The 18,377-nt window shown below is 47.7% G+C and overlaps 1 long non-coding RNA gene across 9 annotated transcripts in view; it reads left to right on the plus strand.

Annotated features, from left to right (window-relative positions):
• The window catches only part of LOC106730733, a 98,203-nt gene that overhangs the window by 23,242 nt on the left and 56,584 nt on the right, over window positions 1-18,377 (plus strand). For 5 of the 9 annotated variants that reach the window (XR_004325753.1, XR_004325754.1, XR_004325756.1 and 2 more), the window contains exons 4-5: window positions 18-184; window positions 11,053-11,155. This is a non-coding gene — a long non-coding RNA (uncharacterized LOC106730733). Of the gene's footprint in view, window positions 1-17; window positions 185-2,116; window positions 2,821-11,052; window positions 11,156-15,135; window positions 15,304-15,400; window positions 16,538-18,377 lie in introns of those variants that run through there. The other 4 variants (XR_004325755.1, XR_004325757.1, XR_001367195.2 and 1 more) reach the window with 3 other exon arrangements.

Consider the following 18,377-nt stretch of genomic DNA (forward strand, 5'->3'; position numbering starts at 1 on the left):
TGAACAATTTTTAACAGACTTGATGAAGAAAGCGAGGCCCTGCTGCAAACCTACAAGAGTAAAGCCTCTGAGAGCTTCTCAGATACTGAAGGAGCTATGTCATGGACGAGGCTTTTCCCATGTGGCCAGGCTAGAGGGACGAGTGGACGCTGAGGACAGAAACTTCGAGAATCTCAGGCTCTGGGTAAGGAAATGTTTCTCAGAGTTGGAAAGGGTGGGCCTTTGGGAGCATACCTTCACACCTGAGGACACACATACTGAAGAAGCCACTTGTTAGGGACATTGTTTGGAAGTTGAATTCATTAATACTGAAGACTTTTTCCATTCCGAAATTTTGGGAGATTGTCCCACATCAGCCCATCTCTTTCTCATTAAAACATTTTTGAATATAGCCTACCAAAATAATTTAAATAAATAAAATACAAAATAAAAATACCAAAAAAAAGACGAATCAATTTTTAAAATACCGACATGTGAACGCATTTTCAGTGTTTTTCATGTGATAATGGCATTCAGTTTGTAGAAATGGTGATGCCCATTTTCTGAAAGATGGAACAGAATATGTGAGATTTAGAGGAGAAAGACTTTGATGTCATGGGAATCCTGTCATTTTCTGAGAGCATCCTAAGAACGATCAAAATGTACCTAACTTTTCTTATTCACATGCCTGATGAGCTTATAAATAATCATAAATGTTGCTTTCTGAGTGTCTTTCTAGGTAAGACAAGGTATTGGTCCCAAGGAGAATGATTTTAGCTCTCAACAGCTGGGAAAGGAAGTGAATTATCTGTTTGTAACTACTAGGGCATTTTGGATAGTCAGTCAGGAGTTATCGTGGTATGGGCAGACAGACCAAAGTGTGAGAAAGACTATGGTGTGCTTTTTCTTTCTTTTTTTTTGGAGGGGGAAGGTAATTAGGTTTATTTCTTCACTGATTTTTAAGGGAGGTACTGGGGATTGAACCCAGGACCTTGTACATGCTAAGCACGCATTCTACCACTTGAGCTATATACCTTCCCCCTGGTGTGCTTTTTCAATGAGGCAAAGTTTTCTTTCTTTCTTTCTTTTGAAAATAGCACTAAATGTTGAGTAATAACCCCGAGCTCAAAGAACACAGAACATAGAGGTCTGTGTATTTTTATAAATTGAAACAAATAAAAAAGTGCTTGTAGAGGACTCTGTGTTTCTCACTCGGGGGAAAAGGCACAAAATATCGGTGTGGAGGGATTCCAAGAGCCTTCAGCCAGTATCTGCAGCACTGACCGACTCCCACAATCCTGCAGCAGGCCAAGAGCAGAGATATGGCCTGAAAGTGTGTCATGGGAATTTGTGACTGTTTCTCTGGCTATGCGATGAGATTTTTGCTGCCTAGAAACATCGGAGGTTGGAACCCCACAGCTAGTGTTCTGTTAACCTAATAAGTAGAAAAGAAAGTCTTTCCTGGAAGTCTGGACTTCTAAAACTTACTTCAAAAAGTGAATAAGAAAACCCAAATATAATTTTAGCACAGTAAAACAATAACAACCAAAACAGAGCTATATAAAAGCTATATAAAGAATGAACCTTCTTTCTCTCCCAACATCAGCCAGATTATAAACACAGTTTCATGAGAAGGGAAGGAAAATACTTGGTTGTTGAGTACTAGTTCCTGAGGAGTGTCCCAGGAAATGATTTTGAAGGGAAATGGCATCAGTGAAGCCAGAGCAGATCCAAGAACAGAAATTGGGATGCCCCTGTTTCCTGGTCCTGGGATGCAGGACAACTTATGTTTCCCTGGGCATCAGCACCAGATGGTGGCTTTCCTGTGGGACTCCATATCACTTGGGCTGGCCTTTGGGTCTGACTCAGTGCTGTGTGCAGGGCCTCTCTCTCCTGATTTCTCTTGTACCCTACAGGATAAATCAGTGAAACCCAGACAAATAGTGATCTGAGCCACACTGCTATTTCTTGTTTAAGCTTTTCAGCCCCCCTCCCCCGGGCTGTGCGCTCCCCATGATACGGACGAATCTTGTTCACCACTGCATCTGAGCAGCTAGCAGGACCCAGCCCTGAATCGGCCATGGGTAAAGGTTTTTTGCACGTTACCATTAAATAAAGTGAAGAGGTCTGAAGTGTTAACGCGAGCCCACTGTAACGGATCACAGAGACTGCGCTTCTGTTTGAGGGCTGACTTTCTTCCCCCATATGATTCTTGGATGTTCAGGTAATGGGCACTAGAAGCCCCTCTGGTCACCTGAAAACTCAGTTCTTTGGCAGTCTGGGTAGTGAGGACAGGGTCTGAGTCCTCTCTCACCACTGAATCTCGGGGTATAGTGTCAGGCACCAGTAGATGATCATTGAGCACTTGTTAAATAAAAGACTAGCGTGATCGCTGCGGCCCGACTTGCGCCTCCTCGGCTGCTGTCATTACCCAATTTATGTTGGGAAAGTGAATTTCCCTGAAGGACAAATATGTCAGGGTAGCAAGCCCTTTTCCTACCGCTCCCTGGGAAAGTGAGGAGGAACCTGGGTCAAAACTTCCCAGGGTCAGGGTCCTGCACGGACCGATGGCCTTGGGTTTTAGCGGTGAGCCGGCGCCCCTGGCCTCGCTCATCAGGCCAGAAAAGGCCCAGAACAAGAGCCGGCAGGTTGGGAGGCCAGGAAGGCATTTCCTCCCCCACGTGACAAGGTCACTCCTCCCGCTCCCGCCGGAGCCGCGCAGCCAGCAAGTGTTTCAAAGGTGAGGACGCAAAAAGTGTGGCGGCGGCGGCGGCGGCGGCGGCGGCGCGCGGCCCGGCTCTGCGCGCCGGCCGCGCTGCCTCTTCCCGGAGCCTCCATTTGGTGAGTTCACAATAGGCTCCGAAGCCAGAAAGGAGACCCCTGCCGGCCGGCCGCGGCAGTGCAGGGCCCGCCCTCCGGCCGTGCAGGCTGGGCCCGGGGAGGCCGCGAGCCCGGCAGCCAGGGAGGGGACGCGCAGCGCCGGACGCCCTCCTCCTTTGCGAGCCAGTTCTTGATTTCCCTTCCAAGGATTCAACATGAGCGCTTCTTTGGACGTTCTCCGAAAGGTTTTCAAAGACATCTGTTCACTTCTAGGGCAGCCCAACCGTCCCCCTACCTTGGTCCCCCTCTACGTCTCCCGCCACCCAGGTCCCCCGCACCGACGTTCCGGAGAGCGGCCGTCTGGCATCAGCTGGTCCTTGCAAGGCATCACTGGGTTTCTTTCCACTTCACGCGGGCTAGCCAGCTTGCTCTCGGGCAACAGCCGCCCACGCTCGCTTCAGGCAGAGCCCCAGACCCGTGTTGCGCGCGCGTGTGTGTATGTGTGTGTGCGCGCGCGCGTGTGTGTACCTGCGCGTGTATGGGAGGGTGTGCAGGGTGAAAACGGGATGTATTAGAAATCACGATGAAAGAAGAAAGTTCAGTGAGCACGAAGGGCGAACAACTTACTAAGACCCTGGGACCTGGGGAGCTCGTCTAGCTGGAGAGGCAGGACTAATCTTGCAATTGTAATCACCGCTTTCCTTGCCAGCGAGTCCTAAGAGAAATAACTCTGTGAAGGCTGAAGAAGTTTAAAAAAAAAAAAAGTCTTGGGGCTGCTGGTCGGAGGCGAGTTACCTCAGAATTGGGGAGATGTGAGTCGTTGGAGGGCAAAGGGCTGGACGGGGCATTCCACGTCGGGGAAAGCTGGCTTAAGGTGAGCTGCCCCGGCTGGGTTGGGTTGATGCAGTAGTGACCCCCGCTGCGGGTTCCCTGCAGCTCCGGAAGTGCATGATGAGTCTGGAATTACTACGTGGGATGCTTACAGCCTTGGTTCTCAGAGTGGTCCTCAGCCCCTCCTGGGAACTCGTTAGAAATGCAGATTTAGGGCCATACCCTAGACATGCGAATCACAGTCTCTGGGGGCGGGCCCCAGCAAGCCGTCTGTAACTAGCCGTCTAGGTGATTATAGTGCTCTCTAAAGTTTGAGAACCCCTGGATTAGGAAGTGGAGAATAAAGGACCCGGCTGGCCAGGCCCTGAAAGCCAGGCTTCTTCCGAGTAGGGAAAAGGGTATACCACTGACAGGTGAAAGATCCAGTTTGTGAGGGAGACAGCGCTAAATAAAAGTCATTTGGTCCTAGTGAGTTTAGTGTGAGGGCAGGGCACCCACGTGGAAATTCCTGGAGGCAGCTGGAAGGCAGAGACTGAAGCAAGCTGGGAGAGCAGGGACGGGGTCACCTGTGTGGAGCCGAAATGGAAGGAGTCGGCCAACTCACGGAGGAAATACTTCTGGTGAGATATGATCAGACAGACCCTCACAGTGTTGTACACCCATCACCACTATCTAGGACACCAGGGTGGGGCTGGGGCAAAAAGTCCGAAACTTACAGGGAAGAGCTGATCAGAGAGGAAGAAAGAAAACCCAGTCAGCGCAGTGCCACTGAAGCCAGGAAAGGAAAGAGATTCAGGAAAGAACCAGAGGAAGGAGAAGGGCTCCCACATCAGATGGCCTAGGGCAGTGTCTTCTGACCCATTAGAGGGCTGTGAAGCAATACGGCTGTGAAACCAGCATTTAAAACAATAGAAAATGCCAGCGTGTATTTTACACAGCTGAGTTAGTTTTGTGAAATTTCTGTTTGATGTATTTTGGGGAGGAGGGTGTGGACACACATCATTTCTGGATCATTCTTGCCAAAAATGTATAACCTCAGGGCAATCATGAAAAAACATCAGACAAACCAAAACTGAGGGACATTTGACAAAAAAGAAAAAACAAAAACAGACAAACAAAACAAACAAAAAAGGATCAATACTCTTCAAAAGCGTCAAGATGATAAAAGTCAGAAGACGGAGGCGCTGTCACAGATTCAGGGGACTGAGGAGAAATGATAGGATCCTGGAACAGAAAAGGGGCATCAGTGGAAAACTGAAGGCTTTGGTTAACAGAATTGCCAGTTGCTTTGGTTAATGTTAATTTCCTGGTTTTGTTACGGACCCTCCCAAGTCAGTCCCCAGCAAGGGTCCTCCTGCCCAGTGTCGCTAGAGCCAATAGAAGGAGACTGAGTTCGGCTCAGAAGCCAAGGAAATCTTTACTCTTTGATCAAAGAGCGGAGAAGTGTGAGCTTGCTGTAGACTCTCTCCTCGCTCCCGTCCAGGGGGCGGGGCCGCTTTCTAGGGATCTCCATGGGGGGCGGGGTTCTCACCAGCCCCACGCAGGCGCAGCTGTGCTGCTCACGAGGCCGCAGTGCCGGGAGCAGCCTTTGCACACGCCCCGCCAGCGGCCATTTTGAATCCAGGTGACCTGCGCAGCATCGCTTTAAACGCCTGAGGCGAGGTGTCCCGCCCAGGGGTCCTGAGTTGGGAACTCTAATTGGAAGTGTCAGGTGTGAGGCTTCGGCACACCGTCCCCGACAGGCAAGTGAAACTAGACTAAGCACAAAAGAAGGGGTTAGAGCTTATCTTACCACCTAGATTCCATCTTGTTTTTCCTGGGGACCCCAGTGTGCTTTGTTGGCGACAGTTTTGGCAACTGCACTATGGATTTATAAGGTGTTAACACTCAGGGAAACTGGATAAGGATGTCTTATTCTGTTCCGGCTGCAATAACAAGATGCCACAGACTGGGTGGCTTACAAACAATAGAAATTTATTTCTCACCATTCTGGAGGTTGGAAACCCCATGGTGCAGACAGATTCTGTGTGTGGTGAAAACACGCTTCCTGGTAGATGCTGCCTTCTCGCTGTGTCTTTGGGGCCACGGAGCTATCTAGAGCCTCTTAAGGTGCTACTTTCATTCATGAGGGCTCCACCCTCATAATCTAATCACCTGCCTAGGCCTCACCTCCTAATATTGTGACATTGGGTAGTGGGGCTTCAACAAATGAATTTGGTGGAGGGGATGACGCAGCATTCAGATCCTAGCAGGGATATATGGAAATTCTCTGTACTATTGTTTTTTTTTTTTTTTTTTTTGCAACTTTTCTGTAAGTCTAAAATTAGTTCAGAATAAAAAGTTTACAAAGTACAAAATGTGTGTTTGTAGATGTGAGCTGGGAGGGGGTTCATGATACAAAATATGATGAGAAAGTTTGAAAGCCACAGTATCTGGGGTGTGGAGGGCACGTGGCCCAGGCAGTGAGGGAGCCCTCCTGCAGCTGAGGTCCCAGGAGGTTTTGTGAGTGCCGTGGGGAGGGTGAGAAGCTGCAGGCCATGGGTGGTGTTCAGAGAGGTGGCTGGAGTTATCACAGTGTCTTCGGGCAATTAGATGCAGTTTGGCAGAGACTGTGGATTCCAGAAGGGAGAGGAACTCTGACCCCAGGAAGTCTGAGAGGTAGGTGGGCACAGTGGATGCCTGGATGTTGCAGTGCTAGCTGTAATAACTCACAGCAGTCCTTTGGGGGAAGTTACATGCCAGGAAGAGATCCCCTGCCACCCAGGGGAGGGTGCATTTGATAATCCAGAGTTGTCTATTTTCTTTAATTTTGGGGGGCTAGGAACTAATTTCAGGTCCCTATTTCATAATCAAAGTTATGATAGAAGATCCATTTCATAATTGAAATTTCTTTGAATCCTAATCAGTTGTCCCAATTCTGTGTGTGTGCGCGTGTGCGTGTTCTACTGGCATTTAGTGGGCCAGGGATGCTGCTAAACATCCTGTAGTGCACAAGACAGCCCCTCCGCCCCACAGCAGAAAATTACCCTGTTCAAAATGTCAATAGTGCCGAGGCTGAAAAACCCTGAGTTAGAGGAGGTGACGACCTGAAGTCTGTTTATGGTCAGGAAAGCTGCCCGGGTGCTTTTCACAGAAGAAGGGTATTAAACTTCATTTCTTGGCTCGATTTCAAGTGGCTAATTATAACCTGCCTACCGAAAATTTACACTTTAATTTTCAGCGGGTATCTTTCTTCAGTTCATGCTTAAACAGGCTTACTGTGGCTGTATTCTTGACAATAGAGCAATATTCTGTGCCTGAGTTGATTACAGGTCAACAGTGGGGGAAATGATTGGTCTGTGAAGTGATTTGAAACCTTTGGGAGATAAAAAGCACTAAAACAAGAAACTTGGGACAGTATCATCGTTATAAATTAGCAGTAATATTACAGTACTCACTCAGTCACTCTTAGGATTCACATGGAATTCCTCTTAATACTAAGGTCAAAATCAGATTCTTGACCTTCGGTCTAACGAGACACTGCCCAGAATTAATATGTTACCGTTAAAAGCAGGAAGCTCTCACTGTGCAGGGCCTGGCTGCCTGCTTCCAGCATTGGCAACATCGAGCTTCAAAGCAAATCTTCAATCTTCTATTTGTACTCGCTGTTCCCATATTTAGAACAGAGCAGCACATACTTGTCTATTGCTTCAAGGCAAGAGCAAATTCTGAAGGTATCAGAGTCCACTTCAAGCACACAAGAAAGCCCAGAAAAAGTTAAGGGCAAGGCTTTGCCTCTACTTTCCCTTACATTTGAAAGATTATAATAATTCAGGGTTGCAAAATTTTAAATGGGAAATCAGACCGTCAACTGTTCGACAAACCAAGTTACTACCTTTTTATAAGCCACACAGGTTAGTTTGTGAAACCTGATTTGGCCTTTTTTTTTCTTTTCTTTTTTTTTTTTTAAACAGTATCTTAATGTTAAGCAAGCCTGGACAGCTACAGACAGGTGTAAAAGGATTTGGGTTTCCCTTTGTAAGGTTTTTTTTTTAAAGTTTTGTTCATTTTCCCTAGGATTTCTGTGTTTAGAAAGGTAGTATGGAAGCTCCAGTGGTTAGTGCGCGGTACTTATATAGAAAGACAGCATCAGTCTCATCCTTAATAATTCAGAAGTTTTGGCAAAGTGTGACTTTAGGGATTTGAATGGTGATGTATGTTGCTTCTCTGCTTGATTGTTTTTATTTAAGTAGGTTTGGAATGGAGACTCTCCTGCCATGATTCTTCCTTTAAAATCCATATTATTTTGTAGTACAAGCATTGCTTTTCGTATATGGACAAGATGCCACTGACTTTAATTTGATGTCTGCTAGCTGACTCATCCTCACTCTCTTGTCTAGGCCCTTAAAAACATGCATTTTACGGTGCTAGGTGAGGGGAGAGCAGAAATTTTAGCAACAAGGCAGAGTCTTTCTTTGCAAAACAAGCTGGTGGGTCCCAGACAGAGCCTGAGACCCTGACTCCCGGTGGGCATAATCACAACCATAATAAGCGTTAATGTTTATTGGCTATTTAGTATGTGCCAGTTAGAGTCCTGAATTTTTCTGTGGAATGACTCATTGAACCCTTGCCACAATTTTTTAAGGTAGGTGCAACTTATCACCTGTATTTTACAGCTGAGGAGACTGAGGCTCGCAGAGGTCAGTTACTTTCCCTGAGGTCACGGAGCAGGAAGACTCTACGAGAATTTGAAACGAGCCATCTGTCTCTAGGGCCTTTGCCCTTAATTTTTTTCCCCCAAAACATGATCTAAAAAACATGAATAATGTTAGCATGTGATAATGATACAGTTTGTTTTTTTTAAATGTCCTATTACCTCTTTTGCTCGGGGGGCATGCTGGTAACTGGAATCATGGAAGCTGTTTACAAAGAGGAGACTTGGACACGGCTGGACTTAAGCCTGCACGCTCCCTTTCCAGCGCGGAGGAGCAAGGGTGGTGCCCCAGGGGATCACCTCTGTTTCCTCTGTTTCTTTTCTTTCTCTGCAAGATAAATTCAGGTGGGATGTTTTAGGTTTTCTTTTAGAGGCACTTTTCTTTTCCTACACATTTCCTGCACGTGATGCAGTTGATACCCGTTTGAAGTTTGATCAAGCCTCTGGCATTGCCTTGCCGGAAGCATGGCTGTGTTTCTGGAAGCTGAGCGCATGGCAGGAACGACATATTTATCTTGGAATTGAGACGAGAAGCTAGTTCCGCCCTTGAACACAGCCTGGTATTTATCACCTGCCCACCTGGAATTCCGACCTCAGGTACATGAGGGAGCCAGCAGTAAATTTTCAGAGTAAAGGGAACAAGAAGCCATTTTCCATTAATTTAGTTGAAAGCTGATGAGGTAATGTGCAACCATCTCTCATTTCTGCTGGGTTTTAGTACTAGTTTGTTCCCCCCACCTCCCTAGGCACTGTCCTACTGTGGGAGCTAGAAGAATGGCCAGCAAATTGCCACCTTCAACAATGTGTATTCAGGCCTAAATATGTCATTTCTGCATTAAGTTGAAAATGGAACGCGTAGATAACGTACAGTTCTTTGCTTGTGAGACACATGGCAACTTGTTGGCATGGCCTAGGAGATCCTTTGAAATTGGTCCCCACTCTCCTTTCTAGCTCTAGCACCTGCTACTCCCTCCCCTGCAGCCACACCAGATGGCCCATGCGCCTTCACTCCAGATGGGGTAAGGGGCAAGTCTTGGTCACGTAGCAAGATTCCAAGGATGGGTTCCCTACATCCTCTAGGCCTCAACTGTGAGGCTTAGAAACAAGACTAGGATGGGTGATGTGATCCCAGGATGACTGACTTGGTAGCCCAAACCTACGAGAGAGGGAATTCAATGTCATAATTTAAGGTATATTGACTGAAAAAAAAAAGCACAGCCCAAAAGCTGAGAATTACGTTTTACTTAGTGGCCTTACTGAGGCTGTATCCTAGGATGGCCACCTCTGAGGTAGCACTTAGGGACTGTTCCAAAGAGGCAAAGGAGGGGCCAGGACATTTCATGCCTCTGCCTGGTTCATCCATGTGCATCCTTCATCTTGGGATGCCTTCCTTCACCTTGTCTCTCCAGCTATCCTTGTCCTTCAGTAGGAAGTCATATTCCAGTCAGCAGCTTTCCCTGCCCCAGCCCTCTGACTGAGATGCCCCCGGGTGCGGCCACAACACCCTGGGCTTCCCTCGGTGGCTGCACACTCCACAGGAGGCCTCTTGGTACTTCTGGCTACCTTTCCCACTAAACTGCATTGTGTCATTCTGGCTGATAGTAGGGGATCAATGTATTTGTTGAATGAATGAATGAATGAATCTCTCTTTCTGACAGAGGAGCCTGTTTGGGAAACAATTCAAGTCAGATGATGACTTAGTGAATATAGAAGGCCTAGTGAGCTGAGCCAGAAATGCCCAGAGCCATGTCTGAAGACGCTGCCCGGCCCACAGCCCCTGCTGCCCTGCTGGCTTGTTCTACATTCTCCACACTCTCCATTTCTCAATGCTGTGAGCTCTGCTGGTATCAGAAGGGCCCCTTTTGAGAAGGTGCTAATGTCATTGGCTTTAAGCTTGGCCACGATTGCAGGAAGAAAGCAGCTCAAGAAGGCTTGAGTCTCATATTGAAGAAGTGATGCTGTTTCTCACCTTGGCCTCATGAGTAGGGCTAGACCAGCTCCGTGGGGTGCTCCCTCTGCTGCTGCTCCCAGCGATGCTCTCTGCCTGATTTCTGAAGGGCTGAAAGGATGCTTCTGTGCTGGTGGCTGCATGGGGCAGGGCCAGGAGGAGGAGAATTTCCCCTTGGAGGCAACTGTGCATGCAAGCAAAGGAGAGGGCCTTCAGCACCTGAGATGAAGGGAACGGAAATGCTTGTTGGCTCAAAACTGTTCCCGTGCTGCTCACTGCACTGAAATTCCACCATCAAACCCAAGTGCCTCCCCTGAGGGGCTTGGAAAACCATGAATCGATTAACCTCTCCTTACATATTAGTACTAATTAGTTGTTCAAGGATAGGTCTGTTTGGACCTCGTAGGAAGGCTCCTAAAAGGTCAAGAAGCACTGGGGAAGCGGGTCTCTCTGGGCAGCGTGAGAATCTGAGCTTGGACCATGGTCATTCTCTCGCTGTGTTGGAGCCTCAGCCAGGCTCCAGCTGTGTCATCTTATCCTCTAGTTTTGTGTGGAGATTACTTAGTACCTTCTGGTTCCTAATCAAGTGTAAATACCTTAAACTGCCATTAAAAGCCTTAGAGGCACTAGTCAGGTATTATCGGGGACCAACAGTGAATCTGAGCTCCCCAAGCTCCCGGAGTCCCCTGGGCACATCCCTCATGTGCTTCTTGGGGGGCACGGCCATTTCTTTTTCATTTCTCTGTTTCTCAAAGCACTCAACTCAGTATTTTGCATTTAGGTGATCAATGTGTGATTACGAATTGAATTGAATGCAACAACGAGGAATGTGTCAGCTGGATGAATCACGACCCTTATGCACCCCCAAGGATATGGGAACTGGGGTAAGTTTCATAGTTAAGCTAGAGTGTCTGTCATCGGTGGGCCCTACACAGCCTGGAATTTTCCAAACCATCTTGGGTTGAAATAATCTATCAGACTCTGCCTGGGTAAACTGTACAAATCTTACACTAGAAGTTCCTAATTTGGGACTTGAAAAATAGGACTGCTGTATCTGTGGGATATTCAGAATAACAGTAATAATACTGGCACCCAGTAAATCAAACATTTGTTCATGACCAGCACAGAGCTAAGTAAGTATTCCTGCATGTGGCAGTGACAACCAAATGAGGCCAGGAGGTGAGAGACTTTAAGGTAGTTTATTGATGGCTTTGTCATTCGTAAGTTTCTCCTAATGACTTTGCAGCCTATGTGAGGTCTTACTTGATGGAGGAGGAAGCAGGGGCCAAGTGTGCTGGAGGCCTGGAGCAGAAGTCTCCCATACCTGCCCCACTGGCAGGTTGACCGAGTACTCATGGTGACTGTCAGCTGTCAGTGTACACAACAATTCCAGGTCATTCTAACCACCAGCTTAACTTCTTCCAAGGAGGCCTGTGGGTTTTCCAAATGAGGGCTAGCCTTCTTTTCAAGCAGCTCCAAAGACCCTGTTTACTTAGAATTATTCAGTACAAGCTTTATAGAAGTACAGCATATCGCTTATGGCTTCTGGTAACTTGCACTATTCTACTGCATGTTAAGTCGTAAAGCCGAGGCAGAGGACACTTAAAATGAGCTGTCTACACTCTCTTCTCTCGTGCTTCCTGAGATCTTCTTCCCTTATATCTCTTGAAGTCCAGCTTCTGTGCTAACACTCCATCAGGTATTTCCCATGGCCTTCTGCAAAATCTGTCTATTACGATGTGTGGGTAAGAAAATGTATTTTAAATCTATGGCATTTTATGCTGGAGGGGTTGGGCAGGTGGACCTTAATCCTTTGTCTTCCTTTTTCTGTGTTACAGTTTCTCTTGCTAGCAGATCAGATCAGGGCTGGAGGGGCTGGGTGAGGGTGAGCATGGGCTGATGAAGGGGGAGTCCTTACCTCTCTGGACTGTGGGCACTGCAGAACCAAGGCTAAGGGACAAGAGAGATGGCATCACAGCCTACGTGTCCACTTTTTCACTTCATCTCCGTGGACATCAGAAGGGTTGGATGGTGGGTAATTCTTATTTGAGATCACCTAAAACTCCAAAAATGTCTAGGTGAATAATTCTGCTACGAACATGGGTTGTGCAAATATCTGTTTGAGTCCTTGCTTTCAATTCTTGTGGGTCTATACCCAGAAGTGGAATTGCTGGATGATATAGTAATTCTGGGTTTAACTTTTTGAGGAACTGTCATTCTGTTTTCTATAGCAGCTGCACCATTATGACACTCTTGGTAGTACAGGAATTTGCAAGAGGTGAGCCTGGAGAAGATACGAATTTTATTCTGTGATTTTTCCAAGAACTTGCCGATGCTGGGGGTATTACTATGTTTCTGCCTTAGGTTCCCCGTCTGCGGAAGGAAGATGGCAGTCACTCTTCCTCTCCAGAAAACTGGGGACTATAGGAAGTATTGTTGAGATAGGCTGGGGGAAGACATTTAGTTTAAAATACTCTTGAGTTCCCAGGGCCAGAGCCGGGCCCTCCCTTCTTCTGATGCACAGGTCAGGGTTGGAGATGGCCAAAGGCCACATTTGGATGGCTAAGTTCTGACATCTGCACTGCTTATCACATGTGGATATCAAGGACCATCTCTGAGGTGATGCTTCTTGTATAAAAGGCCATCGTCAGCCAGCAGACAACTGAGCCTGCATTTCTGACTATTGTTTAAGCTTGCCATCTTCCTCTTCCTTTGATGTGTATACAGTTGCCCCTCAGTGTCCATAGGGGATTGGTTCCAGGACCCCTGGGAATACCAAAACCTGTGGATACTCCCTTATATAAAAAACATGGTATTTGCACATAAACTACACACATCCTCCTGCATACTTTAAGTCATCTCTACATTGCTTATAATGCCCAGTACAATGTAAATAGTTGTAGATGCTATGTAAATAGTTGCTGACATGCAGCAAATTCAACTTTTGCTTTTTGGAACTTTCTGGATTTTGTGTGTGTGTGTGTGTGAATATTTTGGATCTGCAGTTGGTTGAACCTGAGGGTGCAGAACCCGCAGATATGGAGGGCTGGCTGTGCAGTTCTAGAGAAAAGAGTATTCACTGAGTGTCCATCAGAATCCAATCAAGGTTTTACTAAGAATGTGATCATTTCCCTCAGTTTCTCCCTCCTGTTCCCCCATCAGTTCTCATTCAGGATGTCTGAAGCTTTGCCAATTTCTGAACACACTTTTACTCTCTGATCCACATCAGGCCTGACAAAGTAGGGAGGTTAATACCCATCTCTCATGCAGGAATACAAGCAGTGTTGGCTTCCTGTCCTTTGGAAGGCTGCCTGAGGCCGGACCTTGCCCCTGGCTCTCAGGACGGGCTGGCCTTTCAGGCAGCTCCTGTCAGAGTTGCTCAGGTGTCCTCTGAAGCTGGGCTGTGGGGAAGCCAAGGTGCTGATGCTTGGCTGGAACTCCATGCAGAGCTTTGATTACAGCTCCCGGAGTGGTCCCTTCCAAGAAGCTCTGCTGTATTTTCAGCCCCGCTGCCAGCAGCAGTGAGGCAGACTCTTGACCACTCAGGATCAGAAACACCAGCAAAGACTCCTCAGTGCTGACTTAGATGGTGCCCAAGAAACAAGATCATACCAAATCTGTCAGCGAAGATGCAATCTTTGTTTGCAAAGCATCATTTGGCAAATTAGTCCCTAATGGCCAGTAGAGGAGGGCCCCTGGTCGTTGGAGCAATGGCCGGGCTGCAGAAGCAAGTCTCACATGGGGGACGCCCACCCCAGACTCCTGGCCAGACCAGGCCTCGTAGAGATCACTTGCCCTCCCGGCAGCAGGGATCTGTCTTCCATGCTCACTCTTGCTTCCTCCGCTCCTGGAATAGCGCGGGGCAGAGGAGGCATTCCGTCAGTATCTGTGGAGTGAGTGAATCCACGGCGGACACCTGGCCTGAGCTGGAGAATGGGCTGTCCTCGTGTTCTAGGACAGGTGCTGGTGGGCAAGTGAAGGCTGTGGTTCTCCTCTGTAGTTCTACTCAGAGAAGGCCTTGGTCTGGAGATAACCAAGGTCACTGTCCCTCCCCTACCTTTCTTCTGTAGTTGTCACCGAAGACTACCCTTAGAGACAAGAGAAAGCAAAATGTTGCAGGGCTTCTTCAGAATAGGGTTGTGGGGGTAGAACAGCATTAAAATGGGCATAATAAGGACCTCACCTCCTGGGTGTGGAAGGGGCCCTTTGGAGGCAAATCTGCATATATTTGCATACACACACCTACCACCTAACCTGCAAAGGGATGCCAGACTCTTCCCTCCTATAAAAAGACCAATCCTTCTGCTCTCTCCTTTGCAGGATGTGCTGAATCAAAATTTAACTGCTAAGATTCTAGAAATCTTTGGGAAAAAATGTGAAATGAACATGTCATTTAAATTTTAAATTTTCAAATGTCATTTTTAGTTTCCATTTTTTATAAGGAGAGAAGAGCATATTTTGAAGACTTTCCAGGGAGGGAGGAAGGGAGATAGTCAATCCAGAATCTTCAGTTGAGAAGGGGTTCGGGTCTCGTTTTTCCTGCTTTATTTGTGTGCTGCGCAGTCCTCTCGCCCTATCCCAGCAAGAGGCCTCAGGTGGCTTGGAGAAATTGGGTGTCTTAGTTCTCTAGGATCATCATGCATTTTCCACAGGGAAGATGGACTCGCACTTTGGAAAACATAAAACCGGGTTTGTTCTGTGTTCCTTAGAAAACGGCTCCCTGCGCCGCGGCGGAGCGAGGCTGGGCGCCGGGAGCCAGGAGCCAAGCGCGGCCGCGTGTTGTGTAACCCGCCCGGGGAATCACGTTGCCCTGATGAGTTCCCCAGGCTCTTCGTGCAATAATAAGCTTGATCTTTCTGTTCAGCTACAGGGACAGACCACAGCCGGCTCCAAGTCACGTGCCCCGGTCACGTGGTGCGGCGAGGCAGAAACCGGCTGGCAATCATTAACTAATGGTTACTCCTGGGGAGAAAATGAAGGTTTTAAAGACACGGACTCTCTTTTTGTAAAACAACCGGGACTGCAATAGAAGGTATACAGGGTGGGTGGGGCGGCTTCCTCTTGCTCAAGTGCTTTCCAAGGAAAGGAAAAGAGCCCACAAATTCTCCCTGGTTTTGCTCTGCTTCCAGGACTTTGCAAACTCGCCCAGCATAGCTCCTTTCTCCAAACCGGGAGGAGCGGCGGCTGCAGCTGCCCGGCCCCGAGCAGAGGGACGTGCAGGCGGACTGGGCGCTGGGTCCCGCGCTCCAGAGATGGAGGACAGCGTTCTGAAAGGAGCAGAAAGCCCCATTTTTCTTCCTTGTGAAATTCAGGCTTCTGGGTAGATGGAGTTCTGGGAGGGGGGAGGGGAGGCGAAAGGCACGGAGACTCTGCGGGCTCTTCTGAAGTTTTTATCAACATGAAAACCCGCATCCAGAATGTGGCTCCTTTAAATCTTACTGCGGTGAGAACAGAAACTGCAAGGACTCTGCCTACCTGAGTGTTTCCTGATTCAGTCATTTGAATTTAGAAAGAGGTTCTTTCACTTTCTGGAACTTGTGTAGTGTTACTTTGTGCTTTCAAAAACTGTAATTGTCAAGCTGGGTTTGTTTGATTTTAGTGTAGAAGCAACAATACGGGGAGTGAATAGAGTTTAGAATCTTGGCTGCAGAGAAAGGATAGCTAAATCCAGATGAAAGGTCCAGGCAGAAACTGACAAGACTTTTTTTTTTTTTTAACCTACATGTGTTTTATTTCACATTATACATAGAGGACTTTCCAAAACACTGTGCAATATGGACTTAGCCTTAGAAGAAAATCCACTTACGTAGTCTGGAGTCTTATATTCTTATTTCATTTAACTCTTTCCAGAAGGAACAGATACACAAAATTTCCAATTTTCTATTCACTGAATCACTGAAATATAATTATTTCAGGACATTTAGTAGTTAGGGAGTTTAGTGGTCTCCCTCTTTACCTTTACCCCACTCTGCTCTCTTCAAAAAGATACAAGCATGTGACCTAAAGGGGAGGATCCAGGTTTTGTAGGACCTGAAACTTTTACAATTTGGGAGGCCTTTTTAAAGCGAGTAGAAAATTTTAGAGAAAATTAGATATTAAAATATCACAAAATTCACTTCTAAAATCCTTTTAACCTGTATTTTGGGGTGCATCTTCTTTGATGGTCTCATATTCTTGAAAGGAGAGAACTTTCTTTTTGACCACATAGTCAGTTTTAAGTGTGCCTACAATTGTATGAGTTTGATGATGAAACACTTTTTTCCAGACTAGCTTCTGACTGGTCTCTTCTGGGTTGATTTCACATCTTGTTTCTCCTCCCCGCCCATAATACTTCTGGTGCCAGACCCTGCAGGACACACTCATCCTGTGACATGACCTCTGGATCAGAGCCTTCTCATCTCTGTGCTGGCTGAGTCGGCACAGTGGGCCCTGGGAATATTCCTGGAAACCTTCCCTACTCCAGAACAACCTTCAGTAACAACTATGAACATAGTTTGTAATTTATAAATATATCTCAATCCAAGGTAAAGGTATCTTTAGCTAAGATTTCTCTTAGCCAGACCCAGACTGCCCAAGACCACTCCAAAATCACCCAAAAGGAGAAGAAATGTGGCCAGAGAGAAGTCAGAGTAGAAAAAGGCAGCAATCTTAAGCAATTAAAGTCATAGCATCTTACCAGTGGCAAGTTTACAAAAGTAAATGACCATGACTGTGTGGCTCGGGCCCCTGTCGGGGCCTCCACTGGGGCCTGGAAGTGAGAGGCTGAAGTTCCAAGTTCATTATCTTCATGCTAAATCTACTTCTGGGGACCCCAGGTGCATAGTAAGTGTATCTCAGGGAGGCATTTTTGGGTCCTAGAATCGAAAATACTTGTTTGAGGCAAGCTTGTTTATCTGGACATCTTGCATGGAATGATTTGTTAAGGTAAATTCCGTTTAATAAAAAGCCTCTGTTGGGCTCTGACTCAGCCCCTCGCATGGTCCCTTCTCCAGCCACACTCTCCTGCACGCTGCCAGTGCAGAGGCGGTGGGGAGGGCCGGGCACCGCCCTTCTACCTCCGCTGCTCTGTGCCCAGCACCACCATGTGCTCTGGTCCACACGTCCCCTTCACTCCTTAGGATGAGGTGGCTGGTAATGAGTCTGGCTTGCAGGTGAGAGACCCTGGAGGCTCAGAGAGCTTGTTTCCTGGCTACAGTCACATGGTGAGAGCACGTCAAGGCTGGAACTGAAAACCAGGTCTGTCTGACTCCCCAGGCTGGTTCCTTCCTGGCAGAACCCTGACCTTCAGCTTCTCAAGAAGTGACTGTAACACGTCTTGTTTTAGCATGGGACCGACCACGTTTGCAGCGCTGTCTGGTTATAACCTCCATCTGTTCTTGCAGAGCGCGATCTCCGGCCCTGCTAAAACAATTAGGAAGGACTCCTGACCAGCCTGAAAGTCATGTTCTTTCCTCTGACAGTCATGTTCTTTCCTGGCCTTGCCTGCCAGGGGCCCTGCAACCCAGTCACTGCTACACTTTTGTCTCCCGTGTGTTCCCTCCGAGATCTACCACCGCACAGCAGAAAGTCGCCTGGTTGAATCGTTTGCTTAGCTTGTCAGGATAGAATTTCGAGTTTGGAAAGACTTGCCAACATGCTGTTTATGGGGGAAAGGAAGCTGTCGGGTCAGACAATCCGTATATGCACTAATTAGCTGGACGGAAGGAGCCCAGGTGTGAGGGGCAGCCCCTCCCGCCCCCCACCAGCCCATCTGACTGTGTCCCTTCCTCCCACCCGGCTGGGACAAGGGCTCATGAGCATTGCTGCTCCTTTAGCTTGGGCTTCTCAACCTCAGCACCGTTGTCATTTTGTGCTGGATCGTAACGATCTAAAATATCTCCCTTCGTTGCCAAATACCCCCTGGGGGCAGCACCACCCTGGTGGGGAGCCGCCTCCTGAGCCCTGTCAGCAGAAGGCGCCGTCGACGTCTAGCTGTGGGGGCTCTCAGGGCGTGGGGTCAGCTCATACAGGGAGGTGCCCCCAAGGGGACGGTTCTGAAGTCAACACTGGGTTCATGGGACCAGCCCTCTTGGACTAGAGTGTTGTGAGGAAAAGGGTCGTACGCTC

Source organism: Camelus ferus, chromosome 14 (assembly GCF_009834535.1).
Source record: "Camelus ferus isolate YT-003-E chromosome 14, BCGSAC_Cfer_1.0, whole genome shotgun sequence".
NCBI lineage: Eukaryota > Metazoa > Chordata > Mammalia > Artiodactyla > Camelidae > Camelus > Camelus ferus.